Source organism: Phyllopteryx taeniolatus, chromosome 7 (assembly GCF_024500385.1).
Source record: "Phyllopteryx taeniolatus isolate TA_2022b chromosome 7, UOR_Ptae_1.2, whole genome shotgun sequence".
NCBI lineage: Eukaryota > Metazoa > Chordata > Actinopteri > Syngnathiformes > Syngnathidae > Phyllopteryx > Phyllopteryx taeniolatus.
The window spans coordinates 790,457-805,545 of record NC_084508.1 but is presented as its reverse complement, the minus strand read 5'-3'; the positions used below and the strand labels follow the sequence as shown (position 1 = coordinate 805,545).

The window sequence follows — 15,089 nt, the reverse complement described above, 5'->3', positions numbered from 1 at the left end:
AACACTTGGTTCCTGTCCTCGGTCGTCCAGTACCGGGAGGGGAAAATGTGTGTTTTACAAGCAGAAGGAGTTTGTACTTATTTACCTCAAATAGAGCTTAATTTACACTAAACAGTCAAGCTGCATTGGCCGGGAATCGGAGCCAGGCCTCCCACGTGGTAGGCGAGAATTCTACCACTGAACCACGAATGCTCGGTACGGTGGATCTTGCACTTTGACCACATTCCAATGCCCTCGAACGGGTCACCCACCGGATGAGCAGACCCCCTGGGATGAATAAAGACCCGGACCCTGTGTTTCTTCTAAACAACAAAATATGAAACTGTCAGGATGGCCGAGCGGTCCAAGGCGCTGCATTAAGGTTGCAGTCTCTATGGAGGCGTGGGTTAAAATCCCACTCCTAACAATGTCGAATGTATAAAGACAATGTGCCCATTTTATCTTTTATTTCCTTTTTTGTGAGTGCGCCTCTGCTGGGGAAATTCAATGCTCACATGGCTCGTGACAATGTGACCCGGAAGGGCGTGATAAAGGCGAAGGCCTCCTCACCCCTCCCCGATCTGAGCGCGAGTATTGCAAACTCATAGGAATAATGTGCTCATCGCAGACTGTCAATAATGAACACCATCTTCACACATAAGGGTTTCCAGATGAGCACTTGACACCAGGACAACCTAAGGCCGCAATTCGCTGATCAACTTTGTGGTCATGTCATCGGACTTGTTGCCGCATTTCTTGGACACTGGGGTCAAAAGAGGGGCGGAGCTGCAATCTGATTCCCACCAGGTGGTGTGTTTGCTTCGATGTTGGGGGCAGATGTCAGTTCGACCGGAAAGAGAATTACGTATTGTGAGGGTGTGCTGGTAATGTCTTGCAGAGTCCCCAGTCAGAATGAGCTTCAACTCCCACCGCCGGCAAAACTTTGTCGTTGTCCCGGGGGAAGCAGGGGACATTAAGTCCGAGTGGTCCATGTTCTGTCAACAGACTTTGTCTTCATTCTCATGCTCTTGACTTGGATTCCTACATTTCAGATGAGTATTGAATCAGTAAGTCAGAGGCACTAGCATGCATATAAACATCAGAAAACTATGATGCAATGAAAATCAACACAATCGAAGTCTGTCGGAGTGGGCGAGCCGTCCAAGCAACTCCATTCAGTTTGCTGTCTCTACGGGTATGTGGGTTGAAATTCTGCTTCGAGTGTGATTAGACTGACAAAAAGTGTCTGTTTCCTCTCCTTGGCTTTCCAGTCCAACAGAAATTGGTACAATGGTGTTATCATTGTTTCTGCCCTACACTGCCACGAAACAACACAAGTGATATTTGCGAGGATGGCCCAGCGCGCCAAGTTGGTGAATTACGTTTGCAAAGTCTACGCAAATGACCCACTTCTGACAAGATGTGACCAACAAACACATGGTTCCTGTCCTCGGTCGTCCAGGACCGGGAGGGGAAAATGTGTGTTTTGCAAGCAGAAGGAGTTTGTACTAATTTTCCTCAAATAGAGCTTAATTTACACTAAACAGTCAAGCTGCATTGGCCGGGAATCGGACCTGGGCCTCCCGCGTGGTAGGCGAGAATTCTACCACTGAACCACCAATGCTTGGTATGGTGGATCTTGCACTTTGACCACATTCCAATGCTCTCGAACGGGTCGCCCACCGGACCCCCTAGGGTGAATAAAGACCCGGACCATGTGTTTCTTCTAAACAACACAATATGAAACTGTCAGGATGGCCGAGCGGTCCAAGGGGCTGCATTAAGTTTGCAGTCTCTATGGAGGCGTGGGTTAAAATCCCACTCCTAACAATGTTGAATGTATAAAGACAATGTGCCCATTCTATCTTTTATTTCCTTTTTTGTGAGTGTGCCTCTGCTGGGGAAATTCAATGCTCACATGGCTCGTGACAATGTGACCTGGAAGGGCGTGATAAAGGCGAAGGCCTCCTCACCCCTCCCCGATCTGAGCGCGAGTTGTGCATACTTATAGGAATATTGTGCTCGTCACAGACTGTCAATAATGAACACCATCTTCACACATAAGGGTTTCCAGATGAGCACTTGTCACCAGGACAACCTAAGGCCACAGTTCGATGATCAACTTTGTGGTCATGTCATCGGACTTGTTGCCGCATTTCTTGGACACTGGGGTCAAAAGAGGGGCGGAGCTGCAATCTGATTCCCACCAGGTGGTGTGTTTGCTTCGATTTTGGGGGCAGATCAACTTCTTAAACACCTAACCTACAATTCCATTACAACATGCTGGCAATTTTTTTACTTGAGTTCGTTGTCACATTTCTGTGGGGCCAATTATGTATTACTCGTGCACTCACTGTAGTTGTCTCACCATGCTGCAGTATTTGCATATACTGGCCACTCATGCCAGAGTAGCATCTGCTCCATTTGCACACTGATTGAGGAGTATCTGTAACATTTGCACAACCAGTCCCAGATTATCGCACTACTTGTCACTTAAAACCGCATACACTCCTTGAAGTCTCAGCGCCCTTTGCACAATGGTCATTGCACCGGACTATTGCAATATTAGTCATTCAAACTGCTCAAAGTGCTAGAGGCTCGCCCACTCCGACAGACTTCGATTGTGTTGATTTTCATTGCATCATAGTTTTCTGATGTTTATATGCATGCTAGTGCCTCTGACTTACTGATTCAATACTCATCTGAAATGTAGGAATCCAAGTCAAGAGCATGAGAATGAAGACAAAGTCTGTTGACAGAACATGGACCACTCGGACTTAATGTCCCCTGCTTCCCCCGGGACAACGACAAAGTTTTGCCGGCGGTGGGAGTTGAAGCTCATTCTGACTGGGGACTCTGCAAGACATTACCAGCACACCCTCACAATACGTAATTCTCTTTCCGGTCGAACTGACTCTGCATTTTTTTGCACAATTGTCAAAAAAAAAAAATAATTTACCGGCATTACCAGATAACTAGCAACCCTTGACTGCTCAGTGACTGTTTATTTATTTATTTATTTTGTCTATGTCTTTATGTCTCCAAAATGTCCTGGAAATTGACTGTCTGTTATCGTGTGGGTTCAAATCCCACTCCTGACAGTGTCGAATGTATAAAGACAATGTGCCCATTCTATCTTTTATTTCCTTTTTTGTGAGTGCGCCGATGCTGGGGAAATTCAATGCTCACATGGCTCATGACAATGTGACCCGGAAGGGCGTGATAAAGACGAAGGGCTCCTCACCCCTCCCCGATCTGAGCGCGAGTCGTGCTTACTTATAGGAATAATGTGCTCATCACAGACTGTCAATAAAGAACACCATCTTCACACATAAGGGTTTCCAGATGAGCACTTGACACCAGGACAACCTATGGCCGCAATTCGATGATCAACTTTGTGGTCATGTCATCGGACTTGTTGCCGCATTTCTTGGACATTGGGGTCAAAAGAGGGGCGGAGCTGCATTCTGATTCCCACCAGGTGGTGTGTTTGCTTCGATGTTGGGGGCAGATGTAAGTTCGACCTGAAAGAGAATTACGTGTTGTGAGGGTGTGCTGGTAATGTCTTGCAGAGTCCCCAGTCAGAAGGAGCTTCAACTCCCACCTCCGGCAAAACTTTGTCCATGTTCCGGGGGAAGCAGGGGACATTAAGTCCGAGTGGTCCATGTTCTGTCAACAGACTTTTGGTTTCATTATCATGCTCTTGACTTGGATTCCTTGGACTTGGATTTCAGATGAGTATTAAATCAGTAAGTCAGAGGCACTAGCATGCATATAAACATCAGAAAACTATGATGCAATGAAAAACAAAACTATCGAAGTCTGTCGGAGTGGCCGAGCCGTCTCAGCAACTCCATTCACGTTGCGATCTCTACAGGTATGCTGGTTGAAATTCTGCTTCGAGTGTGATTAGACTGACAAAACCTGTCTTTTTCCTCTCCTTGGCTTTCCAGTCCAACAGAAATTGGTACTAGGGTGTTATCATTGTTTCTGCCCTACACTGCCACGAAACAACACAAGGGATATTTGTGAGGATGGCCCAGCGTGCCAAGTTGGTGAATTACATTTGCAAAGTCTACGCATATGACCCACTTCTGACAAGCTGTGACCAACAAACACTTGGTTCCTGTCCTCGGTAGTCCAGTACCGGGAGGGGAAAATGTGTGTTTTGCAAGCAGAAGGAGTTTGTACTCATTTACCTCAAATAGATCTGAATTTACACTAAACAGTCAAGCTGCATTGGCCGGGAATCGGACCCAGGCCTCCCGATTGGCAGGTGAGAATTCTACCACTGAACCACCAATGCTTGGTATGGTGGATCTTGCACTTTGACCACATTCCAATGCTCTCGAATGGGTCGCCCACCGATGAGCAGACCCCCTGGGATGAATAAAGACCCGGTCCCTGTGTTTCTTCTAAACAACACAATGTGAAACTGGCAGGATGGCTGAGCGGTCAAAGGTGCTGCATTAAGGTTGTAGTCTCTATGGAGGCGTGGGTTCAAATCCCACTCCTGACAGTGTCGAATGTATAAAGACAATGTGACTGTTTTATCTTTTATTTCCTTTTTTGTGAGTGCGCCAATGCTGGGGAAATTCAATGCTCAACTGGCTCGTGACAATGTGACCCGTAAGGGCGTGATAAATGCGAAGGCCTCCTCACCCCTCCCCGATCTGAGCACGAGTCGTGCTGACTTATAGGAATAATGTGCTCGTCATAGACTGTCAATAATGAACACCATCTTCACACATAAGGGTGTCCAGATGAGCACTTGACACCAGGACAACCTTTGGCCGCAGTTCGATGATCAACTTTGTGGTCATGTCATCGGACTTGTTGCCGCATTTCTTGGACACTGGGGTCAAAAGAGGGGCGGAGCTGCAATCTGATTCCCACCAGGTGGTGTGTTTGCTTCGATGTTGGGGGCATATGTCAGTTTGACCTGAAAGAGAATTACGTATTGTGAGGGTGTGCTGGTAATGTCTTGCAGAGTCCCCAGTCAGAAGGAGTTTCAACTCACCACCTCCGGCAAAACTTTGTCCATGTCCCGGGGGAAGCAGGGGACATTAAGTCCGAGTGGTCCATGTCCTGTCAACAGACTTTGTCTTCATTCTCATGCTCTTGACTTGGATTCCTACATTTCAGATGAGTATTGAATCAGTAAGTCAGAGGCACTAGCATGCATATAAACATCAGAAAAGTACGATGCAATGAAAAACAACACAATCGAAGTCTGTCGGAGTGGCCGAGCCGTCCAAGCAACTCCATTCAGTTAGCTGTCTCTATGGGTATGCGGGTTGAAATTCTGCTTCGAGTGTGATTAGACTGAGTAGTGCTTACTTATAGGAATAATGTGCTCGTCATAGACTGTCAATAATGAACACCATCTTCACACATAAGGGTTTCCAGATGAGCACTTGACACCAGGAAAACCTAAGGCCGCAGTTCGATGATCAACTTTGTGGTCATGTCATCGGACTTGTTGCCGCATTTCTTGGACACTGGGGTCAAAAGAGGGGCGGAGCTGCAATCTGATTCCCACCAGGTGGTGTGTTTGCTTCGATGTTGGGGGCAGATCAACTTCTTAAACACCTAACCTACAATTCCATTACAACATGCTAGCAATTTTTTGACTTGAGTTCGTTGTCACATTTCTGTGGGGCCAATTATGTATTACTCATGCACTCACTGTCGTTGTCTCGCCATGCTGCAGTATTTGCATATACTGGCCACTCATGCCAGAGTAGCATCTGCTCCATTTGCACACCGATTGAGGAGTGCGCCTCTGCTGGGGGAATTCAATGCTCACATGGCTCGTGACAATGTGACCCGGAAGGCCGTGATAAAGGCGAAGGCCTCCTCACCTCTCCCCGATCTGAGCGCGGGTAGTGCTTACTTATAGGAATAATGTGCTCGTCACAGACTGTCAATAATGAACACCATCTTCACACATAAGGGGCTCCAGTGAATATGATGTGCAGAGATCTGCTTCTCAAAACCAGGGATACCATCCTTTGTAGCCTGGATGGACTGACGATACGGTTACCCGATGGGACCGTGATGAACTGAGAGTGGAAAATATTCCGCCGCATGGAACATGTTGCAACATGAAATTCCGGAAGCGACCGCTGCAGAAACCAAGGCGGCGTCGACTCGGGCTTCCTGCAGTGGAAGGCCTGAATCGACTCTTTTGCCTTCAACAGCCCTCCGATCTATCCCCTCCATCTCACACTGTACTATGATAAAAATGACGATTTGGTTTACAGAGAAGCCTTTGAGTCAATACAGGATGAAAACTTGATGCTCAATAGTTGAGGTATTTACATAGGGAAGCAAGGTGTGGCAGCTGCCTCCACCTTGACGCCAGCGCAGAGTGAGTGGTTTATGATTTCGACATCTTTTCCACATATTTCACTTGCACTTGCACTCGGTCATGAAGCCTGAGAAATGGCACCCATGGTAAGAAAATGCCATTTGGCAAATGATTGGCAACAAGGTCAAATACAATGCGTTGTACTCTCCTCGTACTGAATGTTTTTGTATTCAGGGTGCCACGGTAGACGGGGAATGTTGGAGCATGTGACTTTGGCACGATTCCATGGCAGAGAGCTCTCGGACCATGAGAACGGTGCACAGCTGTTGAACGCGCGGTCGGACTCACTGTGGTCCGAGGGGCCTGCAGATGGGGGTCTATGTGACTCCAGTAACATTCGAGGTACACCCGACTGCTTTTGTTAACATGCCGTAGTATCCCTGTAAACAAGAGGCCGCTGAAGACATCGCGGAGACCCAAATTCTGAATTCCAAACGCTTTGGTCCATAAATTATTTTATGAAACCCTCCGCTCAAGCTGCAGAACTGCTGGCCATGTGCAGGGCACTGGAGTTATATGAAGGTCACTATTACTGTTACTATTTATTAATGGTGCGGCTGATGCTGCGGCTAAAAAAAAAAGGAGCAGGCTAAGAAATGGATGCTGAAGGAAATTATGTTGTTAAAAAGGATCAGTTAATTTACTTTCTCCCTGCAGTAACAGTTGATGTTGTCCGCGGTGCCAGAGGAAGAAAAATGTGAGTGGCAAGAGAAAGATGCTGATTATGACATGGAGAAGCTGTGATTTGGCCCGACAAGAGGCCCTAGGTGACTGGTCTTAACTACAGGAAAGTTCATGTGGTTAGTGGTTGAGGAAGCACTTCATCCGAGCAGAGACTCTTCTGTCACATAACACACCTGACACCTTCCTCCACCCGTTCCAACCTGCTTGGACCCGTTTCTTCACTTCCTGACCACACTCACCATTGCTCTGGACGGTTGACCCCAAGTATTTATAGTCCTCCACCCTTTCTATCTCGTCTCTCTGTAGCCTCACTCTTCCCCCAACACCCCTCCAATTCATGCACATATCTTCTGTTTTATTTCGGCTAATTTTCATTCCTCTGCTTTCCAGTGCATCCCTCCATCTTTCTCACTGTTCCTCCACCTGCTCCCTGCTTTCACTGCAGATCACAATGTCATCTGCAAACATCATGGTCCACGGGGATTCCAGTCTAACCTCATCTGTCAGCCTATCCATCACCACTGCAAACAGGAAGGAGCTCAGGGCTGATCCCTGATGCAGTCCCACCTCCACCTTAAATTCGTCTGTCACACCTACAGCACACCTCACCGCTGTTCTGCTGCCCTCGTACATGTCCTGTATTATTCTAACATACTTCTCTGCCACTCCAGACTTCCGCATGCAGTACCACAGTTTCATTACAATCTGCACCAATTACGACTCTCTCTCTGTCTGGGATGCTCAGAACTACTTCATCAAGCTCCTTCCAGAATTTCTCTTTCACCTCTATGTCACATCCTACCTGTGGGGCATAGCCACTGATCACATTATACAAAACACCCTCAATTTCAAGTTTCCGCCTCATCACTCGATCTGATACTCTTTTCACCTCCAAGACATTCTGGGCCAACTCTTCTTTTAAAATAACCCCGACTCCATTTATCTTCCCATCTACACCATGTTAAAATAATTTAAACCCTGCCCCTAAACTTCTAGCCTTACTGCCTTTCCACCTGGTCTCCTGGACACACAATATATCAACCTTTCTCCTCATCATCATGTCAACCAACTCCGGGTTCCTCCCACATCCCAAAAACATGCATGGTAGGTTAATTGACAACTCTAAATTACCCGTAGGCGTGTATGTGAGTGCGGATGGTTGTTTGTTTCTATGTGCCCTGTGATTGGCTGGCAACCAGTTCAGGGTGTACACCGCCTCCTGCCCGATGATAGCTGGGATAGGCTCCAGCACGCCTGCGACCCTCGTGAGGAGAAGCGGCTCAGAAAATGGATGGATGCTGAGAGGGCACTTGAAGTGACAGAGGATCGTGAGAAGCACTTTAGCGCATATGATTGCTTTAGTCTTGTTTGTGGCTTTGACATAGGTTGCAAAGTAATGGAAGATGTGTTAACTTGTGTCAGTGGGAGTCATTTTTCATTTTTGGCAGCTGGAAGACTGTAATTGGGAATATAAAGAGAGTATGTAATTTTTGTAAGTAGATATACATAGAAATTCCTATTTGTAGCAAACAGGATATAGAAAATTACGTGAGGTACACCAGTCAACTAAAGACATCCTTACAATATTGAGTTGATACAGTATAGTGACTATTAATACAGCATAGCGAATGCAATCCTTTCCATTCACAGAAGTGGGCGGATATGCCAGAGGTGATTATAAAATTATAACTGCGATCCAAGGCGCTGCATTCAGGTTGCAGTCTCGATGGAGGCGTGGGTTCCAATCCCACTCCTGACAGTGTCTAACGTATAAAGACAATGTGTCCATTCTGTCTCTGATTTCCTTTTTGTGAGTGCGCCTCTGCTGGGGGAATTAAATGCTCACATGGCGAGTGACAATGTGACCCGGAAGGGCGTGATAAAGGCAAACGCCTCCTGACCCCTCCCCGATCTGAGTGCGTGTAGTGCTTACTTATAGGAATAATGTGCTCATCACAACCTGTCAATAATGAACACCATCTTCACGGAGTTGATGTTGGTCGCCCACTTCAGGTCCTGAGAGATTGTAATTCCCAGGAATTTGAAGGTCTCGACGGTTGACACAAGGCAGCTGGACAACGTGAGGGGCAGCTGTGGCGAAGGATGCCTCCTGAAGTCCACGATCATCTCTACAGTCTTGAGCGTGTTCAGCTCCAGGTTGTGTCGGCCGCACCACAGCTCCAGCCGCTCCGCTTCCTGTCGATATGCAGTCTCGTCACCGTCCTTGATGAGGCCGATGACAGTGGTGTCATCTGCAAACTTCAGGAGTTTGACAGTCGTTCGTGTAGAACTAGTAGGCATTCCAACAGCTTCTTCCCTCTTGCAATCAACTTCTTAAACAGCTAACCTATAATTCCATTACAACAAGCTGGCAACTTGAGTTCGTTGTCACATTTCTGTGGGGCCAATTATGTATTACTCGTGCACTCACTGTAGTTGTCTCGCCATGCTGCACTATTTGCATATACTGGCCACTCATGCCAGAGTAGCATCTGCTCCATTTGCACACTGATTGAGGAGTATCTGTAACATTTGCACAACCATTGTCCCAGATTATCGCACTACTCGTCACTTTAAACCGCATACACTCCTTGAAGTCTCAGCGCCCTTTGCACAATGGTCATTGCACCGGACTATTGCGATATTAGTCATTCGAACTGCTCTAAGTGCTAGAGGACTCTGCATCTTTTTGCACAATTGTTTTTTGTCAATGTCTTTATGTCTCCAAAGTGTTCTGTAAATTGACTGTCTGTTGTACTAGAGCGGCTCCAACTACCGGAGACAAATTCCTTGTGTGTTTTGGACATACTTGGCAAATAAAGATGATTCTGATTCTGATTCTGATAAGGGTTTCCAGACGAGCACTTGACACTAGGACAAACTAAGGCCGCAGTTCGATGATCAACTTTGTGGTCATGTCATCGGACTTGCCGTCTGTCAACAGACTTTGTCTTCATTCTCATGCTCTTGACTTGGATTCCTAAATTTCAGATTATATTCCAGCCCCCAATGGGCCAATGCGGTAACTAGTTGTGGACTTCGTTGATATGACAAAACCTATTGAGGGGAAAAGATCAAAGATATTTGCTGGTGGTCGTGGATAGATTTTCACGATGGCCTGAAGCGTGCCCAACTAAGTTGTTGTGAGCTCATAAGCCGGTGGGGACTTCCAGTTCGGATTTCCTCGGATCATGGAAAAGATAAAACGGTCAGAATAATTTTCCAAAAATTCGGAATTACGCAGCGCTTGGGAGCTGTATATCATCCGCAAAGTCAGGGCATTTGTGAAAAGATGAACGGCGTGCTGAAAAATCGAATTGTTAAAATTTGTCAACATATGGGACTCAACTGGATAGCCGCGCTTCCTTTTGCGTTAATGGCATGTCGGTCGAGTGAACTTTGCGACTTACACATGACGCCACATGAATTGGTTACAGGTAGACGAATGCCGTCACCATGTTTGCGCATTAGTGGGCAAGGTCCGAGTGTCCCTTTTGGAAACTGAGATGAAGCCGTATGTCAAGTATTTGTCGACTTTACATAGGTCTATATCGACATATGTTGTTGACAGGCAGAAGCAAGTCGAAGCGCAAGAGAGACTCAGGGAACATAGAAAGAACACAGTGCAACCTGGTGACAAGGTATTTGTGAAAGTTTTCAGGAGGAAATGGTTTAACGAACACCAACAAGGTCCATTTGAAGTTGTTCGTAGCACTGGCACAGTGGTTCAGGTTAAAGGGTCACCAACCTGGTACCATTTGTCAGACTGTGTCAAAGTACCAGAAAAAGAAACCACACAAAAGGTATAGACATGAGAAGGATGGCCCCGAACCACTTCATGTCCCCGAAGGAGAAGATGAAGGAGAAGTACAAGCGGATCTTCAACATAAAACGTAAAATACAATCCACGGGGGATATGGCCTCGACTGATCCTGAGCTACACGCTCTGGGCACCAACAATGACACACTCGTTGAGGGAAGAGAAAAAAGGTTCAGCAACGTCAATCTACAACAAGCCCCATAGGAACTCAAGTTCACGCCTTCAGAACCTAGAATGACCCGTCATCGAGAGCAGTAAACACCCAGTCCACGGAACAGCTACCACCACTGGACCTAGGAGTCCAAGACCAGCCCGTCAAAGAAGTAAACCTAACCGTTACGATGATTACGATTGAGGGAGTTCTGGGGAATTCCATTTTACTACCATGTGGGTGTCCGCAGTATGATACTGTTCTTTGGGAAAAAACTTGATCTGCCGAGGTTAACTTTTGACGATAATTTCTTGTTGTTTAATACTTTGAGGAGGTTTGAGGTCAAAGGTGACTGTGCATACAGTGTGTCCAAACCACAGACTGGGGACCATATACATGTTCTTGTATCAGACCGGAAGCGAATAATCGAGGTGACCTTACTAAATGGTTAACGCTAACCTATAAGACCCATTTAGTCGACCTAGTAGAAGAAAAAGAACGAGTTAGAGCCCCATCTCAGGGGATAACTATTAAAGGAAGTATCATTTCCTCTCAAGGCAGTAGACGGAATAAAGATCTCCTTTAAGTCTGATGGTAAAAGGAAAACTGCGGTTCTGACCTCTCAAGGTGAACACACAGCCGGCAGAGCACCTGAGACCAGGTTAGTCGCGGGTGAAATGGAGTAGAACTATTTTTTCAGGCCGGTGGGGTCACAAGAAGTAGCAAACAATGATTTATGGGATTTAAACAAACGTCAAGCCAAATGGAAGGCCTTTGGTTTTTGACACCTCAGCAACTTGACTTGTGTTCGTTGTCACATTTCTGTGGGGCCAATTATATATTACTCATGGACTCACTGGAGGAGTCTCGCAACGATGCACTATTTGCATATCTGTTGTTGACCAATACTGGCCACTCATGCCACAGTAGCATCTGCTCCATTTACACACTGATTGAGGAGTATCTGCAACATTTGCACAATCAACCTTGTCCCGGATTGTCGCACTACTCGCCACTTTAAACTGCATACACTCCTTGAAGTCTCGGCGCCCTTTTCACAATGGTCATTGCACCGGACTATTACAATATTAGTCATTCAAACTGCTCTAAGTGCTAGAGGACTCTGCATCTTTTGCACAATTGTCAAAAAAAAATTGTATTAAATAAAATGTAAAAAATGGACCGGCATTACCAGATAACTCGTCCAGAAAGGTTCATAGGAATTTTGGAGTGTGTATATTACTTGATGAAATTTTAAGTTCAGCCATTTGGAGATAGGCTCAAGACCTATTCAGTGACATTTTATTCACAAGCCAAGGGTCAACGTGTGACGTTGCAGGTAATAAACCGTACATTAGTTGGAAACAGTACTATGGGGAATTTTAAAGATATTTGGTGGGTCTGTGGAGATAAGGCTTCCATATTTTTACCTTATGGTTGTACTGGATGTTGCTGTGCGGCAACATTACGGCTTCCGTATGATGTAATAACTATTAAGCGGGGTGAGGGGCCTGTTAATGTTCAACCTATTGAAGTTAAGGATGCCAGGACTAAGAGAGAATTGGCGCAGTTCCACAAATTGGAGGCATATCATTGGTGTATTAGTTTAGGAGAAAAATGGGGCATTGGATTTTTCCCATGGTATGGAGTGACATTTTTAGCTGATCACATTGAAATAACGTACACTTTGCAGGGTTTTGTTCATGAAATGATTAAGGGATTCGAGCTTTCGTCAAATACACAGAGAAGCCATCGACTAACTCTGCTTAAACACGACATAGCACTGGACTACATTTTGGCCAGGCAGGGTGGTTTGTGTGTTTCTCTGAATTTTGACCGGAGATGCTTGTTACACCAGACAACTCAGGTAATATCACAGTAGTGGAAGCGTTAAAGGTCATAAAAGACGCTTTTGGCCCTTCGGCTGAAGCTGGCTGGTCAGCCAATACTTGGTTACAAGATAGGTTTGGGCCTATGGGTGAAGTGTTAGTTCAAATGATAGCAGCGCTCGTATTGGCTTTGTGTGTCATGTTTTGCTTCTGCACCTTGCTGCTCACATTTTCCAAGGCCATGATCCTCCGGTGGGTTGGCGTTGTAATGCCGGGAGACAAAGTACAATTGCCAGTATTAAAGGATGATGAAACTAATGGTGACGTGGTAACAATGGAGTCCACGGTACTAGATGCATATCCAATGTGAACTTTGTGTGTATTGTTTTTAATTCGACGTTAAGTCATTTTCTGTGCAAAGATTCCTTTGTGCTGTTTTGTTTCATAAGAGTGATGTTCAGTCGTGTACGCACAGGAGTCATGTCCACATTGATTGGAGACCTAAGGCGATGCAAGTGGGGTATTGGGCAGTTAAGTATTAAGCGACTCTCCTTGCTGGTTCGGCTCGAGCTCTGTGGACATGACTGCTCTCCATATGATGTATTGTTCGCTATCCGGTTGAATTTGTTGTATTGTGTTTGATTTTGTTGCGAAATACTGGCAGATGTTTTTGTTTTTCCAGGAGTGTTCTGGAGCTGTTCGGGGTCCCGCTTGGGTAGACCTTGACTCTGGGACTTGTTCTTGGACTGTGATTATGGACAGCGAGCCCCGGGCTGAATGGTTCAAAGTTTCTTCAGCAATGTCACGAACTGTAGACCATATGGAGGGGGACCACTATTAAGAATTGTTTCTGTTTTCGGTTGTGTGTATTTTGATATGTTTGGTTCCACAGTTTTATTTTTGTGGTTTACTCTGTTTTTGTTCATTTATTTCGATGATTGTATTATTCTGTTGTGCATGTTTTGTCATCCGTGTCAGGGTCCCTTTGGGCGATTTGCTGTACGGGGCTCTGAGGGTGGCTTGATATGGCTCTCTCTCTTTTCCTCGTCTCTTCAGAGAAAGGTTTTTCGACTGAGAGCCGCGAAATCTTGGCGCTTCCACGAGGCTGCATGTACAAATGCATAAATTTAGGATTGGCTCGTTATTGTTCGCGGGGAGGAGATTTGGTTTATTTGGCTGTTTGGTATTCACGTGTGGCATCAGGAGGCAACGAGGGGACGCAGGGAGTGATTCGGCCTTATTGTTTTTCCGAGTTAATGGTAAACCTTAAGTAGATGCCTTGGAGCATGATAGACTGTTTTGACCAAGTAGATTCTTCCAAATTGTAGATAATAGGTTACCTTTTTGGGATAACGCTGGTTTGTTGTTTCTTGCCAGGTGTCAGTTGCTGATTCTATGTCTTGTAATGAATTTTTGTATGTCTTGACAATTGTGCAAATGATGCAGAGTCCTCAAGCAATTTAGAGCAATTTGAATTGACTGATCGAGCAATAAGGCGGCACGGTGGCCGACTGGTTAGAGCGTCAGCCTCACAGTTCTGAGGAGCCGGGTTCAATCCCCGGCCCCGCCTATGTGGAGTTTGCATGTTCTCCCCGTGCCTGCGTGGGTTTTCTCCGGGCACTCCGGTTTCCTCCCACATCCCAAAAACATGCATTAATTGGAGACTCTAAATTAGTAGCATCTACTCCACTTGCACACTGATTGAGGAGTATCTGCAACATTTGCACAATCAACATTGTCCCAGATTGTCGTACTACTCGTCAGTTTAAACTGCATACACTCCTGAAGTCTTGGCGCCCCTTGCACAATGGTCATTGCACCGGACTATTGCAATATTAGTCATTCGAACTGCTCTAAGTGCTAGAGGACTGTGCACCTTTTGCACAATTGTCAAAAAAAAATAAATAAATGTACGGGCATTACCAGACAACTAGCAACCCTTGATTGCTCAGTTGTTTGTTTTTTTGTCAATGTCTTTATGTCTCTGTTCTCTGTCAATTGACTGTCTGTTGTCGTACCAGAGCGGCTCCAACTACCGGAGACAAATTCCTTGTGTGTTTTTTTGGCCATACTTGGCAAATAAAGATGATTCTGATTCTGAGAAGCAGAATTTCAACCCGCATACCCGTAGAGACTGCAACCTGAATGGAGCTGCTTGGACGGCTCGGCCACTCCGACAGACTTCGATTGTGTTGTTTTTCATTGCATCATAGTTTTCTGCTGTTTATATGCATGCCAGTGCCTCTGACTTAC

At 45.9% G+C, this 15,089-nt stretch overlaps 1 long non-coding RNA gene and 4 other non-coding genes across 5 annotated transcripts in view; 2 read left to right on the top strand and 3 right to left on the bottom strand.

Annotated features, from left to right (window-relative positions):
* The window catches only part of LOC133480821 (uncharacterized), a 53,138-nt gene that overhangs the window by 19,607 nt on the left and 18,442 nt on the right, over positions 1-15,089 (bottom strand). The gene's annotated exons all lie outside the window — the stretch shown is intronic.
* trnal-aag (transfer RNA leucine (anticodon AAG)) lies at positions 325-406 on the top strand. Its single transcript has one exon. It is a non-coding gene; the product is annotated as a tRNA-Leu (tRNA).
* trnag-acc (transfer RNA glycine (anticodon ACC)) lies at positions 1,533-1,603 on the bottom strand. The gene has a single exon. It is a non-coding gene; the product is annotated as a tRNA-Gly (tRNA).
* trnag-gcc (transfer RNA glycine (anticodon GCC)) lies at positions 4,215-4,285 on the bottom strand. Its single transcript has one exon. It is a non-coding gene; the product is annotated as a tRNA-Gly (tRNA).
* Positions 4,417-4,498, top strand: trnal-aag (transfer RNA leucine (anticodon AAG)). Its single transcript has one exon. It is a non-coding gene; the product is annotated as a tRNA-Leu (tRNA).